The following is an 18,397-nucleotide window of genomic DNA, read 5'->3' as shown; positions in this document are numbered from 1 at the left end:
GCTCAACACCTTGATTTGGGCCTTTTGGACTCCTTAGCTAGGAGAGAGAAGTTTCTGTTTGAAGTCACCCAGGTCGTGGGATTTTTATCATAGCAGCTTTAGGAGTCAGATACACTGCTGGGAGTTCTCACAGTGAGCATCTCTGGTTCTGAAAGGTAACACTCTGGACACAGACATGCATATCTGCTGAATTCTGGTTCTATGTCCTGATGACCACGCCCCCACCTCCAATGCCTCCTGATGCTAGGACTAAATCTGCAAGTAACCATAGCAATGGTTGTGTGTGTCAAGCACTGTTTTCTGTAATCTTCACAACTACCTATATACATATATTGCTCTCTCCAGCTTTCCCTCCCTCTCTGGAAATGGAGGGTTTGGATAGTGTAATCACTTGCTCAGATGATACACTGATGTAGGAGGGAAGGTCAGGGTTCAGGTCAATTTCCTTCTAGCTGTAAGTTCTGTGCTCTCAGTCATGATGCTGTACTGAGAGCATCGGCCACATTTTAGATCCCTGGCCCTGTGTTGTACATCTGTGCTCTGTTAGGTTCCAGTCACTGGATGGTGAGTTCTGGGAGGAGGTAGACTTTGGTCTGGCAGGAAGAGCGCAAGACCCACAGGACACTGGGAGCGCAGTGAAACAGCACCAAGCATATGGCCCATCTTTGAGTAATGCATCCTGAGAAATGGACCGGAAATCTATCAGTCTTGGGGCTGGGGAAGATAGGTGTGCAGTTATCAGGACTGGAATTTGAGTACCCAGCACCCACTAGGTGTGGCAGTCTACCTGTAATCCCAGTGCTCATGTGAGGCAGAGATGAGATCCCCGGGGCGAGCTGGGTAACTAGGCTAGCTGAGTTGAGCTCTGGGTTTATGAGAGAACTTGCCTTAATATATGAGACGGAAAACAATGAAGGAAGGCACATGTGTAAGCCGTCATATTCATGTATACCTGCATACATGTGTACCCACAGACATGCACATACACACACACACACACACACACAAATACACACCACATACACATGTAAAAAAACACTTCAATTCTGATACTAAACCTTCAGTTGTTCTTAGCCCTTTATATGCGTCAGGCAGGCATTGCCCTAAGTCTTTTTTTTAAAGATTTATTTATCTTATTCTTTTATGTGTATGGGTATTTTGCCTGCATAACATAAGTATGGGCACCAAATGCATGTTTGGTACCTTGGATTCCCTGAAACTGAAGTTTCAGACAGTGAAATGGGGTCCTCTAGAAGAGCAGTCAGTGCTCTTAACCTCTGAGCCATCTCTCCAGTCCTGGCTCTAAGTCTTATGTGTACTCACCTGTCATGAAACAGGTGCTCAGTTAGTACAGAAGGTATAGCATAGGACTGCTTGCTTGATACCAAGGCATGGGAAAGTTGTTGGCTTTGAGAACTATGAGAGGTTGCCGGGAGTTGGTGGTGCACGCCTTTAATCCCAGCACTCAGGAGGCAAAGAGGCAGGCGGATCTCTGTGAGTTCGAGGCCAGCCTGGTCTACAGGAGCTAGGTCCAGGACAGGCTCTAAAACTTCAGCGAAACCTTGTATCGAAAAACCAAACCTATATATATATATATATATATATATATATATATATATATATATATATAGAGAGAGAGAGAGAGAGAGAGAGAGAGAGAGAGAGAGAGAACAATGAGAGGAAGAAAAAGAGCTCTTGTCTCCACGATGGAAGCACTAGGTAGCTTACCAGGACTGTCAGGCTGGTAACACAGCACAGGGGGAGGAAAGTGCATCAAGCCTGGTGACCTGAGCTTGATTCCTAGCACCCATATTGTAGGAGAGAACTGACTCCCTCAAACTGTCTTCCGACCTCCACACATGAACTGTGACAAGCATGTGCACCCACTAATGCACACACACACACACACACACACACACACACACACACACACACACACACACACACTGAGCAAACGTAACACGAAGAAAGAGATGTTTCTTTGTGGCATCAGGGTTTGCGAGAGTGTATGATAGAATCTCTTCTCAGGAGAGAGAGGCAGGAGTCTAGTTATTAGAACAGGGGCCTGAGTCTATTCCCACTGTGCACTAGGCATGATGCCATTGGGCACTGGACATTAAGAGTGTGGCAGCAGTGACTGAGGATGGGGGCCAGGGAGAGCCTGTCCTTGAGATCCCATTATGTCTAGTGAGGTCTGGAGTGCAGCTCAGGAAGCTCCTCCTGTCCCTGTACTTTATTCTCACTGACCTTATTGCAGCTAAGGAAGGGAGGGTCCCACTGGGCAGGATCACACAGCACGCACGCTGTCCTGTCCGCTGAGCGATAAGACAGTAGTGTTTACTTTTCGCTGCAATATTCTCTCCACTGGCTTTGTCGATACCTCCTAATTCATTAGGAGCTCCAGGCAGGCAGGTTCAGGCAGGGGATATATGTAGCTCAGCATGTAACCATGCTTAGCATGTGCAAGGCCCTGCCTTTGATCTCTAGCACCACACAAAAGAGAAGGAACCAGACAAAGCCAGTTTCTGTGGATTCAGAATCACTTGCAGCCCCCGGTATCCCTACACCCCCGGAACCACCTCTTGTTACTTTCATGCAAAGGAAAACAGAGTAACACGGTGCCTCTTTCCACCTGATGGGAGAACATCTCCATCTTGTGGTTAGTAGGAAGGTCCTAGCTATCTCTGGTCTCTGCCTTGGCTTTCATGTCAGTTCCGGGCCAGGCAGGACTGGACAGTCTCACCTATGTTACCTGCCCTCCATAGTATGCTTTAACATTTTCAAAGTCCTCTCAAAGTAATTGTTTCTTTTGTTCTTCCAAATAGCTTTTTAAGGTTTTAATTATATACACTAATTATACATAGTAATGGGTTTTATTATGGCATTTCATACGTGTATATATTTTGATCATATTCACCTCCCATCACCTTTTTTGTCCCCCTACCAAGTGGCAGGTGAGCCTCTCCTCTTTCCAAGTATTTCTGTGTGTGTGCCTGTGTCCGTGTGTGTCTCCCAGGGAGTTTCATTAGGGTCGCTTGCAGAAACATGGATGAGAGATTATGTATAAGAGGGTAGGCTCCTCACCAGTGTCCCTATGTACCCCAGCAACCATTACTTGCATCTAGGTCTTCAGAAAGAGGCGAGACCCTTGAGAGATCTCCTCTTGGCAGCCATTAACTGCCTATAAGTCCCCTAGGGTGCCACATATTACGTGTGATATGAGGGAGTTTGATCAATTAGACTGGAGCCTAGAAATCTGTGACGCTCTTACCTTCGGAACACTTAACCACCCCCATACCCTGCTGTGCCTCACCCCTAGTTTCATAAGCATGGAAGGAAACAGTGTGCTATTGACAGCAGAAAGCTGGCCCAAGCAACTTCGTTAGAGCATGCCAGTGGACTTTATCTAGATGGTTCTCTTTGCCTTATATACCTGTTCCCTGTTAATATACTTCAGAGCCCGAGGTTAATATACTGCAGAAGTTATGCCTTAATATTCTGACTACTACTTTGAGAAAATAGAGGACTCCAACAATGGATTATAATTTGAGGGTAGGGTTGATGTTGTAGGATAGCATATTAGAGAGTGGTCCCATTTTTGTCTATGTAAGAAAATAAAATCTATGAAATATAGTTAAATGGATTTTTAAGATTTAATGCCCAAAGGATAAATGTCAATGTTTGAGCATTTGCTTTGGTAACATGTATAGATAGTTTGAGACATATGAAATGCTACTAAAGCCAATGTGGTCATGCACACCGATAGCCCTAACATTTGGGAGGCTGAGGCATAAAGATCACTAGTTCAAGGCTAGCCTCTGCTGCACAGAGGGTCAGGGTAGAGGATCTGAGTGATGACGTTCATTGCATAGAGTGATGTGAAAGAAGGGTCTTGATGGAATAGACTACATCCCTGGGGACAGTCTTGAAGCAGGAAGTGCTAAGGCAGATCCTTGATTTATATTCACCAATTCTTTCCTGGGCTGCTTTCTCCTTCAAAGCGGCTCAGGAGGGCTGGGGCTAGAGCTCACAACTGATCAAGTGCTTACTTACCGTACACTAAGCCCTGGGCTTCAGATCCCTGTGCTGCATCAATTGAGCATGGTGGCACTTAGCTGTAATCCCAGTACTTGGGATGTGGAGGTGGAAGGATCAGAAGTTCGAGGTCAAACTCCCTAGATAGGGGAGTGTGAGGCCAACCTGTGCTGGAGGCTTTGTTTAAGGGAAAACAAAAAAAGAAGTAAGAGATAAAAGAAGAAGAAAATTTCTCATGACACTGCAAGCCCCACGGAAACAAAGCCCCCTTCAGTCTTGATTGTTGCCGGATCTGTGCGACCAGAGCGGCTGAAAAGCAGGGATTCTGCTACTTGTGTGTGTGTGTGTGGGGGGGGTGGAAATTAAATAACAGGTGCCCAAGGGTGGTGAGAAGTGGAGGTGGGTCTTTATTAGAGCAAGGAAAGCTTAAAGTTTTAGAGTTGAGTACTTGTGGTGGTGTTTGGTCATGACCACGATGCTAAGCATATGCCATTTGAAACTTAACCAGGCACAGTGACGTCAGGGTGAAGCAGGTAAAGTTTGCGGTCTGTCACTACAGACTGCTTTGCAGCCTAGTCGTTTCAGGATGCGCAGCAAGTATAGTTGCGAGATTGGGGATAATGCGCGTGTAACGCCTGAGTTCCACAAACAATTATTTCCATCATTGTCAGGGTTTTCCGTGTAAAACGCGGAAACAATTGTGTCGTCCGTCAGTGGTTCTCAGGCGGAGTGACTGGCCTCCAAGGGACTTTTGGCAGTGGTTAGCAGTATTAATTGTTATGGCTTTGGGAAAGGTTCAACTTGCATGTAGTGGGTCGAAGGCAGGGCTGCAGCTGAGCACACTGTGATCCGTAGGGTTATCCAGATATAATCTAGGCTCACTGGGAAGGGAGTCTCAATGAGGGATTGTGTAGATTAGGTTGGATTTTGGGCGTGGCTACGAGAAGACCCACCCATTGTGGGTGGCACCATGCCCTTGGCAGAGGATTGTGGACCCTGTTAGAGTAGAGAAAGTGAGCTGATGAGCAGCTAGCCTGCATTCCTGATTGTGGATGTTACCTGATGGGTTGTAATGTCCCAGTGTGAGCCCTTTCTTCCTTCAGATGCTCTTTTTAGGGTGTATCCTCACTGCAACAGAAGAGAAGAAACTGAGATGAACACAGTGCATGAAGAATTATCTGACACATGGTATCGACGCTGCTGAGCTTGGGAAAGCTCGTCTTGGTCACTTGTGAAGGCCTTCTGTTAACATATTGAAGGGGTTGAGGTGCAGTTCAGTGGGACAGGATGCACTTAGCATATATGAGTTCCTCCATTCAATCCTGAGTACTACTCACGTGAAGGAAAAATGACCCAAATAACAAATTTGTCTTGGTGAAGTATCTTGCACTGATTCAAATATTACTTTTCAGAGTCTGTTGATGCAAATCAAAAGATTAGTTTTTTTTTAAAAAAAAATTTTGGTACTTAGGTTTCCAATTTAAATTATTAGTTTTGAACTGCTGATTTTTTTATCAATATCAGAAGTTCTTTTGATTGCTTTATTTATAAAATTTAAAATCAGTATTATGAATTCTTTTCACTGATAGATTCATAAGATTTATTTGGTTCTTTGTTTTGTTTTGTTTTTATTGTTGTTTTGAGGCAGGGTCTCTCTGTGCAGCTCTGGCTGTCCTGGAACTCGCTCTATAGATCAGCCTGGCCTGAAACTCAGAGATCCACCCACCTCTGCCTCCTGGATGCTGGGATTAAAGGTGTGTGTCATCAGTGCCCAACTATTTATAAGATTTAAAACCTATTGCTTGGCTGGGGATGTAATGCTGTTGGTAGAGTGCTTGCCTAGCAGGTGTAAGGCCCTGGGTTCAATCCTCATCACCTTGTAAACAGGGTGTTGTGGTTCATGCTCGGAATTCTAGCACTTGGAAGATGAAGAGAGGAGGGTCGGGAGCTCAAGGTTGTCCTTGATTCCATAGCACGTTTGAGGCCAGCCTGGGCTACGAAACAGCAACCTATGGTTTGCTTCCCAAGTTCATTAGGCGTAGACCCAATGAGTCTGGCCCGAGCTCAGTTACAACAGCCACACAATAAAGGCATGTTTAACTTGTTCAGAGATTGGCCAAATATATTTGACCAATTTTTCTGGTGCTCATTGATATGAAGCTAAGGCAAAGTTATCTGTCTCACATATACTTAATCTGATGTTTAGAGTAGGTAGATTTTTTTTTCTTTCCTGTTACTAGAGTTTCCCATTTTCTACGGAAGAATATTGTGCATTTCTGTGGAAGAAGAGAGTTGGAAAGTTGGGGTAATTCCATGATTTCCTTGACTTTCTCACAGATGTTGTGAAATGCATCATATTGGAATAATTGTCAAGGGTGGAGAAAGCCTTTGAAGATACTTTGTGGTTGTGTTCATTGGCTTAAGAGTCAACTTCTTTTCCTGAACATCTCATGACACATCTGCAATTCGCTTCTGAGGATCACAGATGCTGCCCTTGGTGGTCTGAAGCGCCTCATTACAGGGAGCAGGAGCCGATACACGCTAAATCCGCGTTTCATGTTCATGGCATTGTCATTAATGTTGGGCTGCCGTCACAACCGTAGCTCATGTGATGAAGATTGTTGCCATTGCTGATGCTTAGGGCTTCATTTGTGTCGTGCATGAAGATCATCCTAGGTGATCTTCAGGAGTCACCCATCTTTATCACAGCACCCTGAAGTAGATGCCATTGTGTCCATCTGAGGTAGGAACCATGCTTGGAAAGGTTAACCCATTTGTCTATGGTCGTATAACCAGGGAGTAGAAAGGCCTGGAAAAGTCACCACTCCACCAATGACCTTTCCTGTTTCCAGAGGAGGAGCTGGGATGAAGTAGTACTTTAGTGACCAGCACCTAGAAATCTGCCCTCGTCCTTGGTTCCAACAGCAGAGTATGATGACACCATCCATTAAAGCTGGGCCTGGAGAGAGAAGACATTTGAAGGTAGAAGAGGTGAAGTTCAAGAAGGTTGACGCTCTTTAGCCATCTACCCTCTTTGCCAGCACAGGGGGCCGGATGTGCGACATCATATGCTCAGCAGTGTGTGCAAACAGAGGAGGTTGCTCGAGGCCATCTGGCTTCTGTAGTCCAGACCTCTGTGCTCAGTGGGCTGCTCCAGGTATATCTGATGGCCCTCTGGGCTTTTGGGAGCTCTGGACATCTGGGTAGAAATTTTGTGGAGACACTCTGTCCATATCCAGGAAACTGTGGGAAATGAGATCTCTTCTGGTCTCCCTCCCCATCCCTCTCTCTCCTTCCCTCTTCTATTCTCCGTGTGTTTGCACACGCACATGAATTGTTCCATCACACCCACTCAAGGTGATAGGAACCTGCAGTCTTCTCCTGGGGACACTAGGATCCACCTGATAGATCTCTGGTCCCCAGGGACTGTACTCAGGCCCTTTTGGTCTGAGAATGGATTAAGCACATGTGTCAGTGCCAGCGGTAGCATTGCGTGTGAGTTTTAGGATCTGTTTTACTGATGAAGCAACAGAGCAAAGAGAGGGGTCAGTAAGCCCAAGAGGACTCAGCCAGTGCTGGAGATCTGGCTTTCTCTCCGGGATTGTCTGGTGTCAACATCTGTGCCACCATCTGCAAGCACTGACGGCTTTTATGTTTGCATCTGGGGCACCTGGCCGTTAATGAGTGTGAGCCTTACTTCCCCTCAGCGTGATGCAGTTTGTAAGGAACTCCAGGATAGTGGCAGGCATCCTTGGTTGTTGATGCTTGGCTGTGGCCAGAAGAAAGGCTTTTGTTCTCAGGACCTCTGCCCTGTTTGTGTCCCCAGCGTCTGGATTTCCCAGCCTGTAGCTGAGTTTCACAATCTGTTTTCCGAGTCGGTCCAGGAACACTTTCTGAACATTTCCCTGGTGCTGTTTAGCTTTCACTTTCTGCGGTTCTTTCAGGCTAATAGCCTCCCAGTGGGGCTGCCAATGTGTCCTGACAGGAAGGGATGCACCCTGGATGCAGCTCCAATCATCGGTGCTGGCTCCTTGTGGGCACTTCATGGGCTGCTGTGTGGGCTGTGTGACCTTTCTATTTAAAGAGTGAGAAGCTTGAAGGGATAGGTAATCTGACTCTATAGTTCCTTGCCATATTTTTAAAAATATGGAACCTCTGTGAGAATGTGCTAAAACCACACATTACACACATTAACACAGACAATTTGTTACACAATTCCAAGGGATTCAGGGGATCCAAATTCTGTCCAAACACAGATTTTCCCGCACGTAGCTGATATGTTCTTTATTGGATTTTATCCATCTTTTACAGGTTGTGCATTTTGTTTAGACTTACTGCTCTAACAGAATTGTTTGTTCGAGGGTAGAAATAATTTGTTTTGGTCCTCAGTTCCAGAAGTCTTAGTCCATATCCTGTTGATTTGTGATGAAGTAGAATATATTATGGCAGTGGGGACATGTGGCAGAGGCTACTCACTTTCTCTCTCTCTCCAGGGTCTCACGATGTAGCCCCAGCAATCTAGGAGCTTGTGATGTAGACCAGGCTGGCTTCGAAATTATAGATCCCCACCTGCCTCTGCCTCCACAGTGCAAGGATTAAAGGTGTGCACCACCAAGCCCAGCCCAGTCCTAGATGATTCTCAATCCAGTGAAGTCGACAAAAAATCACTACACTATAGCATTTCATGAAGAAGGTTCTTTTAAATACAAAAAGGCATTTTAAAAAAGTCTTATATTAGCAACTGTAAAACTTATAAACTTCCCATCTGGGGGGTTGAAGTAAATGAGGAAGGTTTAGAATTAGTGCTGATGCCAATGAAAAGTTTTGACCCCTTCATATGGGTGGGGGGGTCCTGATTCTTCTTCCCTCCCTGCCTTATGGGCTTTCACTCCGTGTCTTCATTTGTACTGAATTCATAAAGTGGGCAAGATCCCCTGCCCTCCTTGGAGGAATTACTAGTGAGAGGATATATTTCAGTTGACATTTTAATAGCAGTAGGAATGTTGGGTAATTATTTTTCTGTTTTACTTTAAATAAAGGTCACTGGGAAAGTACTTGGGTGTAACATGATGGCCGGCTTGTTGGGGTATCTGTCCCACAGCCGGCAAGTCCCCAAAAAAATCACACACAGGACTCCATAAGATTATAAACTGATCGGCGCATTAGCTCAGTCTTCTTATTAACTAATTCTTACATCTTACGGTAACCCATAATTCTTGTCTGTGTTAGCCATGTGGCTCAGTACCTTTTCCAGTGGGGCAGATTGCATCTTGTTTCTCTGTGGTCTGGGCAGGAATGGAGGAATGGGCTTCCTCTTTCCTAGCCTTCTCCTGTTCTCATCACCCCGCCTCTACTTCCTGTCTGGTTGACCCGCCTATACTTCCTGCCTGGCCAATCAGCGTTTTATTAAAATACATGATTGACAGAATACAGATAATTCTCCCGCACCACTTGGGGAGCTCCACATCCCACAGAAACATCTGGGGTCATCCTTATCCTTCCCCATTGGCCTTGGGATTGCACACGGTAATTGTCCCTCAAGTTCATGTTTCCCTTGAGTCTGTCATTTCTCACACTCTTCATCATCTATACTTCACCCTCCCAGCTAACATGGACGTGTGACTACAAGCATCTTCCTTCCTTCCTTCTGTCCTTCTTTCCTTCCTTCCTTCCTTCCCTCCTCCTTTCTTCCCTCCCTCCCTCCCTTCCATTCTTCCTTCTTTCCTTATTTCTTTCTGTGTGGAAGAGTGAACCCAGGCCCTCAAATATGCTGAGCACATCCTAACCACGGCTTACTCCTCCAGCCCTTACATTTTGTTCTTTATTGCGCCAATGCCTCTGACCTTCGAGGGGCTGCCTCACAGAGGTAGGGTCTCCTTTTTCTTTGCGAGGAGGCCTCAGTGCCTTATAAATTTCATTCCTGCCCCAGGTGGAAGGCAGGAAGCTGAAGGGTGAGAGGCAGGGGCCACGCCCCCTGGGATGTAGTGTGTTACAAGACACATGGTACCGACACTTCGTAGACTTTTCTCAAGTGGAACACAGCTTTCAAACAAACTAGCGTTCTGTTCATAACACTCTAACCAGTTTCTGGTGTATTTGAATCAAGTCTTTGTTTCATGGACGTGTATTTTCAAAGGGAACTACATGAGCAAAATCAAATATTTGGTTTGTAGCAGTTAAGATGGTTAAATACTCTTGGCCCCACCCCCTTCCCCTCCTATTCTCTCACCCACCGCTGTTGTTGCTCAAGGACTCTGATGGGATTTTGTTTACTAGCCTGGTGGAAACAGTTGGGGAGAAAACTGTAGTTAGAAGAGAATACTTCTGTAACAGTTTCTTGCCCCTGCCCCCCGCATTGGCAGCTAGGATATGCCTGTTCAAAACAATTTTTATGTTTTCCCTTCATGGGCTCTGCATCTCCCGGTGTGAGCACTTCTAAGTTGCTCCCTTCCTTTCATTTAAAATGAAAACACACACACACACACACACACACACACACACACACACACACACACACCCCATGTGAGCGACGGTGCTTTTGTTTCTTTGTTTTAAAAATGCAAGTATTTCTTTTAGGGAACATCATGACCCAACAGCTTTAAAGCAGGCTGCTTGATCTCCGTGGCGGGGCACTAAGGCAGGGATGCCGCCGCCGCCGCTCTCTTGGGACTTTGTTGGCAGCTATGGAAAGTCTCATGATAGCAGTACATCTCAGAGAAAGGAATCCTCAGGGTTTAAGCTGTTCTTTTCAACCTGTCAACAGAACAATTGGTGCCTTGAACTTAGCACCTCCTGGGTCCCATGTGAGTGGAGCCTGAACCGGCAAGCTAGGAGAAGAGGCTGGAAGAAGGCAAATGGGTTCTGATAGGAAGTAGCGGGGCACCCGTGTTTATGGCTTCTCCCAGAGCGACGGAACGACCACAGTTCCTCACATCTGCAAGCCATTTGCAATAATTTTGTTAATCATCCTACAAAACAACACTTTTAAAGCAAGCCCCCCATCCTTTTGTTAATGATGTAATCGAGTTAATGTTAGTCGTTCCCAAACAGTGAGAGAACAAGGATTTGAGAGTTTGTTGTTGTTGCTGCTGCTGCTGCTGCTGCTGCTGTTTATTTGAGCTTCCTTCTATCCTTAAGACTGCTCCAGATACTTTTTAACAGAACTAGAAAGGTAATCTTCTGAAGTACTTCTGGATCCAGGAAGGCTAGTGGAAGATGCAGCCTCTGGAATGATTTTTCCTATTGCCTATTTTTTATTTCCAATAAAAAATAATGATTTTTTATTGGCAGTCTGTGTTACTTCTCCTTTCCTTAGTTTTCTCATCTGTAGAATGAAGTGATGGAGCCCTGTCATAGCCTGAGTTCCTGTTGGCTACCTGGGCATGGCTTTTCATCAATGAGCTTATGATTGGCTTCACAGAAGGACGGTAGAGCACCAGGTCATTAGCCCATGAATTACATATTAAGTCTGGGGGAATTACATGAAACCATTTACTGTAATTGGGTTTCAGTCCAGTCTAAATGAACATCATAAGGTGATATTGCTTTATTTCTTATTGAGTCAGGGCTCACAGATTCTCCAGCTACCACACATGAGATCCATCCCTCCGAAGTTGGCAAACAGGCTGCTCTCATGAGGCTACGAACCCCATGGATTTCTGAGTTTGTGTATGAGGTAACACTATCTTCTAAGTGAAAAACAAATACATTCACCCATTACTTTAAAGAGAGCATATTTTCCCCCCACTTAAATATTTCCATTACCAAATGTAAACATGCTTAAGATGGTGGAAACATTTCCAAAGTTGTACCATATATTTTTGTTCTAGTGAAGGGAAAAGGTTGCCATGAGACTGAAAACTGCTCCTTACATAACCTAGTTACTCAAAAATCAACAAGGAATGTTTCCGTCCCACACTTCTTCAAAATAAAGCTCTAATTATGGAAATTGATACTGATCTCGAGTGAAATATTTTTTGTTTTTTTTTTTGATTGAGAATTTTTTATTATTATTAAAAAAAATATGGAACGCTTCACAAATTTGCGTGTCATCCTTGCGCAGGGGCCATGCTAATCTTCTCTGTATCGTTCCAATTTTAGTATATGTGCTGACGAAGCGAGCACATGAAATATGTTTAAAAATATAAATGGGAGCATCTTATTTTTTGACCAATGTATTTTAGATAAGATAAAATATGGAGAAACTATCCAGTCAACCATACATGAAGACACTGGAAAGAAACTAGAACCACGAAGTGGAAGGGATTCAAGCTTGTAGAGAAAGAGACTCCAAATATCCATGTATAAACTCTGTCCGAATTCTTTGTAGGTCCCTGGGGGATCCTGAGGTTCTAACTGAGGTGTCACAGGTCAGCAGCTGAAAGATCTGGTTAAATACACAGACGGGGCAACAATTCATGGTTGAAGTCCAGTTATGTGACTGTGTGGTCCATCAGAACAAACTACATCCTCCAAAAGGGTAGGCACAGACTCCACAGTGTGATGTTTATAGCATCCCCGACAGCAGAACAGCCAGAAGAATGAGAAACTGGTTCCTTGTCAAGAGACAAATCATGTCCTAGAAAATAGCCCTAAGATGAAGGGGATGCTGAAGTTAGCGATAATGGCAGCTGTTATAAATAGGACCAAGGACTTAAAAGAAAATGTATCTTTGTAAAGCAGTAAGTGGAGACTTTTAATAGAAAAACAAAAAACATAAAAGAAAACACAGGGAAACGGCAAGGGAGAAGTGAGCTTTAAGTTATTTACTATAGCGTCCAAAAAGGAAAGTTATCATAAAAGTTTAAAGAGAAAAGTCAGTTCCTCCATGCTGGGGGATAATACTTTGTAACGATGTGTGTGTGATTGTGGTCTCAGGCGAGAAGAGAAACTGGTAGGGAAGCCCGATGATGTGATGCTGACAGTTGTCCACACGAGGAGCAGAGCCTACCTTTCCAGCCCAGAGAAGCCCAGCAAGCCCCACCGCAGGGCGACGCTTCAGCACAAGTATTCTCAGATAGTGTTTTCTGCTTAGATCCCAGCCGTGGATGTTGTTCCCTCTGTTTACCACTCTGTCTGATGGCCGCTGCAGCGCCCATCAAGTGCAATGCCCTGGAACCATAACTTTGTTTCTCATTGCCTGTGTATTTCGGAAATGCAAAATTTCAGATGGTTAGAATACTATGCTTTATAAAAGCACACACACCTATAAAATTCATTTTTTTAAAAGGCAGAATTTCATTATCCCAGTCTTGATGGGCCAGGAACTCACTGTGTAGACCAGGCTGGTTTTCAACTCATAGAGATCCTCTTGCTTCGGCCTCCCAAGAGCTGGGCACCATCATACCTTTTTTTTTTTTTTGATTAAAAAATCGTGTGTGTGTGTGTGTGCATGTGTGTGTGTGCATGTGTATGTGTGTGTGTGTGGTGTGTCGTCATATATGCGTGCATTCTATGGTACATGTGGGAGGTCAGAGGACAACTTGTAGGAATCGGTTTTCTCCTTCCACTATGTGCATCCTGGGGGCTCAAACTCATGCTGTCAAACTCGGCAACAACTATACCAGCCAAACCATCTTCTGGTTCCAGTTTTATTTGTTTCTAGTTCCCTCTCACCTGATTCCATTTGAAGTCACAAACATTTAATTTTAATAATATTAATAATTTTTTTTCTCTCTCTCTCTCTCCAGTCGAGATAAGCTCTCAACTACTGACCCCCAACCCCAGTGTTCTCCTGCTTTCTCTTTATAAGAGACTGTACTTGCTTGATGGGATAAGGCCCAAACCCCCTAGCTGGTGCCCAGGTAGTGAATAGTATTGAGTCTTATGTATATTAATTTTTTCTATAGGTACATTCCTGTAATAAAATTTACTTTATAAATTAAGCACAGTAAGAAGATAAAAACAATTAAGATAGAATAGTTATATTAGTTATCTTGTGACAAAAATACTTGATCAAAACAATTTAAGGAAGTAAGGAAAGGAGGAAGGAAAGAAGTTACACCGACATACTGTAATTGACACCTTTAGATCTTGAGTTATTTATGATTGTTTAATATAACTTTTTTAGGCCACATTTGACAACGTGTAACTGAAGGTGAGTTGTATGTGTGTGTGTGTGCGTATTGGAATCATGTTTAACTTCTTCCATTACATATTAAGAAAATCAGGGAATGTAATGTAAATGTTTCTACATCTTGATTTTTCTCACCTAAAATAAGTCCTAGGAATTCTTCTATAATATTGATATTAATTATTTTTTAAACATTTTCTAGTAATTTATATTGCAAGTTCTGGTTTATTGATAATTTATATTGCAAGTTCTGGTTTATCTTGTGCCAATGGACATTTAGTATGTTTGTGGTATTTTTATTTTGTGTGTATGTGGTGATTACAAGAAGTGGTCTTACAAACATTTTTAGTTTGTATTCATATATTTTAGACTTTCATTGAAAGTCAGCTATAAGAAATATGGCTAGTACAATCATAATTAAAATTTTTAGTTTGTTTCCAGTCTGTTATAATTCATGTTTTTACCAGGAATCCCTATAAGTATATTTCTGCTCCTATTTTCTGTCAGCAGTAAGTGTGTGTGTGTGTGTGTGTTTGATGTGCTGATGTATACACACCTGTGTTTAGGTGTGTAAGCTGGTATGTGTGCATGTGTGCAGAGGTCTGACGTTGATGGCAAGAGCCATTCTCAATGACTCTTTCACCTGATTCATTGAGGCAGGGGTTCTCATTCAAACCCAGAGCCTGGTGATAGATAACCTTGCTTGCCAACTTCCACTGAGATGCCCATACGGGGTTGGGATAAAAGGTGGGTCACCAAGCCCACCTGTCATGTTAACCTGGGTTTCTGGAGGAATCTGAACTCCACTCCTCGAGCTTGCCTGTCACATAATGGAATCCCCGAGTCATTTTCCCTGCACCAAGAGTAGTTTGTTTTTCCTTCAAGCTTTGTGAATTTGAAAAATTCAGCTTAGTGGATTCAAAACAGTCATGCTGAATTTGTTTTGCTGAGAACTGTTGAGGCCTTGCATCTTCTCGCATACCATGATCAGGGGGTTACTATTCAGCGATAGCACACTCTGGTCATGTGCCCTGTTTTTCTGTCCCCACTGGGCTATTGATCAATTTTGTCATTAGTTTGTAAGCAGCATCTATATTGTCCTGATTTTTTCATTGCATTTCCTTTTTCTTCCTAGTCCATTTTCAGTGGTGACCTTCATGGTGCCCTCTAATTTTCTTATAAATAATAAGTTCCTTTTCTTGTTAAGTCCGTGTGATTTTTCTCATAGGCAAATTTAGATGATTCAATTAGGAATTCTAATATCAAACAGAGTAAGGAGCCTGAGGAAGAAGGTTCCCCCCCTCAGTGTGTGTGTGTGTGTGTGTGTGTGTGTGTGTGTGTGTGTGTGTGTGAATAAACCGTACTGGGGCTTCAATTGGGAGCATACTGGCCACTGCATGAAGATCTGATGGGAGATTTCCTTGACTGCATCCTGCTTCTCACTAAGTTTCGTACGTATCCAACTCTAGACATTTCAATGCGTCTCCCTCCCCAACCCCTGCCATGAACATTAACTGTTCCCAGATACGCTGCCATCAGGATGAGTGTGGCCTGGTCTCGCAGGTCCTGTATGCAGTGGGTATTTTCTTTGAGCTGACTGAAACCCTGAAGGAGGATTGGAACAGATGTTTGAATTTGGTTCAATGCTTTCAATATTTATTACCTAGGTGGCCTACTTTAGCAGCAATTGTAATAGAAAAAAAAACAAGGCCATTATTGCGTTCATCTTAAAAATATTGGAAGAATTTCCCCCTTTCTTCCTTCGTTTATTTTATTTAGCCTGAACTTAGGAAAATAAAAGCAGTGGGTTCTTGTCTTACTCTGAGAAGATGCCTACATGTATGTTACACTAAAAATGTTTCCCCCCCAGTAAGTCTTCTCTTAGCGTGACTAAAAAATGGCTTGAGAGTTCTTGATAAACTGGGGACCTTTGGCAGCCTTGTCAAAGCCCCCACTTTAGAAGTGAAGACCTGACGTAGAGACTTAGGGGGATTTGGTGATGTGGGACCAGGGTTGTCAGATCCGGGAATAGAGGCAGAAATTACCATTGAGTTTCTCAGATCCTACGTGGGCTCCTTTAGCCTACCTCCATCTGGGTCTGTGCCCTGACGGAGTGATCGCAAGCAGATGTTTCTTAGGTGAACTCAGGTGTTCACCCTTGACTTTTCTTGTGTCTGTACCAACGCTCAATGTGGGAGGATGCAGCCAGGAAGAGGGAAAATTATTTTAAAGAGCAATTTCTCTTGTGTGTTCTTGTTCTCCCAAGTTACAGGACAGAGAGGGAGGGCAGAGAGTTGGCCTCCTAAATACCAGTGTGCGTTCAGGTCTTCCTGCTCTTCTGGGTGAAGCAGTGGAGCAGTGACTGCACGTGTCTGTAGATGCAGTAGTTGCAGAGTGAGACTGGGGGAGAGATGGAAGAAAGAGCAGGGCGGGGCTGGGAAGCTCTCCCAGGCAGGCGAGGTTGTAAGTTCTCTCTGCCACACAGGATGTGAGGTGAGTGTCACCAAGAATATAAAATGCGACAGAGCTGTAGGGATGGAAGTCTCACCGCGTAGTTGTAGAAAAGGCTACACACACACACACACACACACACACACACACACACACACACACACACCAATGCTTTAGATGGAGGGTTAGAAGAGATTGGAAATCGTAGAGCTGGCTCCAGCTCAAGAATCAGCATAAACAGTGGAAAGAGAACACTCACATATTTGGAATTGGCAGATAAATAAGCCTCATTCTGCGTCTCCCAGAAATTCCGAAGGATGGGGACAGGGAGGTAAGATGTCTGCCTCCTGTGAAGTATCCACTCCAGATCAGGCACATAACTCAAGATGGAGGGTAGGACAAGAAAGTGTCTTCGTCACCGCTCTGCTGCTGTGAAGAGACACCATGTCTCTTTTATAAGAGACAACTTTTATAAAAGAAAGCATTTAATTTAGTTGTGGGCTTGCTCACTGTTTCAGAGGGTCAGCCATTATCATTCTAGCAGGGAGCATGGTGGCAAGCGTGGTGCTGGAACAGAAGATGAGAGCTGCATCCTGATCCACAGACAGAGATAGAGAGGGAGAGAGGGAGAGGGAAAGGGAGAGGGAGAGGGAGGGAGCGAGAAAGGAAGAGGGAGAGGGAAAGGGGGGGAGGGAGATAGGGAGGGAGAGGGAGGGAGGGAGAGAGAGAGAGAGAGGGAGAGAGAGAGAGAGGGAGAGAGGGAGAGAGACTGGTCTGTCATGGGCTTTTGAAATCTCAAAGTCCACCTATAGTGACATGTAACATGAGGGGGCCTGCTTGTTGGGGTTTATGTCCTGCCCAGTTCCCCACAGCCGGCAAGCCCCAAAGAAAATCACACAGAGATCTCCATAAGTTATAAAACTGTGTTAGGCCCATTAGCTCAGGCTACTTATTAGCTCTTGTAGCTTATATTAACCCATTATTCTTATCTATGTTAGCCACATGGCTCGGTACCTTTCTCAGCCGGGCAGATTATATCTTGCTTCTTGGTGGTCTGGGCAGGAGTGTGGAGGGAGCTTCCTGCTTTCCAGAATACTCCTGTTCTCATTGCCTCGCCTCTACTTCCTGTCTGGTTGACCCACCTATACTTCCTGCCTGGCCAATCATCGTTTATTTAAAGCATGATTGACAGAATATAGACAATTCTCCTGCACCAGTGACAAACTTCTTCCAACAAGGCCAAACCTAGTCCAACAAGGCCATACTTCTAATGCTATCAGAGAGTTCCACTCCCTAGGGACTAGACATTTGAATATATGAGCATTTGTGTGCTAAACCACCACAGCAGGTCTAAGGAGGAGCTGGGAAATTAAAAGCTGACTCTTGTTCTTTCAAAACTGTTTTAATTGACATAAAATTCCTATGACTTTAACATGTAATCTGTCCCTGGATTTGCCTATAAATAAGATGCTGACTGAAGCCCCAGTTAGGTTCAGGCTTGTGTTTTGGCTGGACTACTTCCTAAGTGGCATGAATTCTTCCGTTTATAGCTCATGGTGTCTTGTCTATGCCACTGTGATGTTAGTGGCCACAGATAATGGCCATCTGGATCTCTTTAGGTGGCAAATGATGTTTTGGTGGTTCTATTGCCATTGCTGCCACCTACTCCCTTCTTTCCCTGCCTTTTCTTATCCTTCTTATCCTTCATCCTCCCTCCCTCCAAACTCCTGCCCTCTTCTTCCTCTCCCCTCCTGACCCTCCACCTCGTGATCGGCCTTTGATGTTGAGTTTTTACAAAGAGGACCATTATTAGGGCTCCTCAATGAAGCTGATAGAATA

General features: G+C 44.3%; 1 protein-coding gene and 1 non-coding gene across 7 annotated transcripts in view; one reads left to right on the top strand and one right to left on the bottom strand.

The window, feature by feature from the left end:
* Positions 1 to 18,397, top strand: part of Ltbp1 (latent transforming growth factor beta binding protein 1) — a 386,955-nt gene that overhangs the window by 121,118 nt on the left and 247,440 nt on the right. The window lies entirely within an intron of this gene.
* LOC125388344 (U6 spliceosomal RNA) lies at positions 12,053 to 12,159 on the bottom strand. Its single transcript, XR_007228209.2, has one exon. It is a non-coding gene; the product is annotated as a U6 spliceosomal RNA (small nuclear RNA).

Source organism: Myodes glareolus, chromosome 6 (assembly GCF_982192425.1).
Source record: "Myodes glareolus chromosome 6, mMyoGla1.1, whole genome shotgun sequence".
Classification (NCBI taxonomy): Eukaryota; Metazoa; Chordata; class Mammalia; order Rodentia; family Cricetidae; genus Myodes; species Myodes glareolus.
This window is presented reverse-complemented; position numbering and strand designations above follow the sequence as displayed.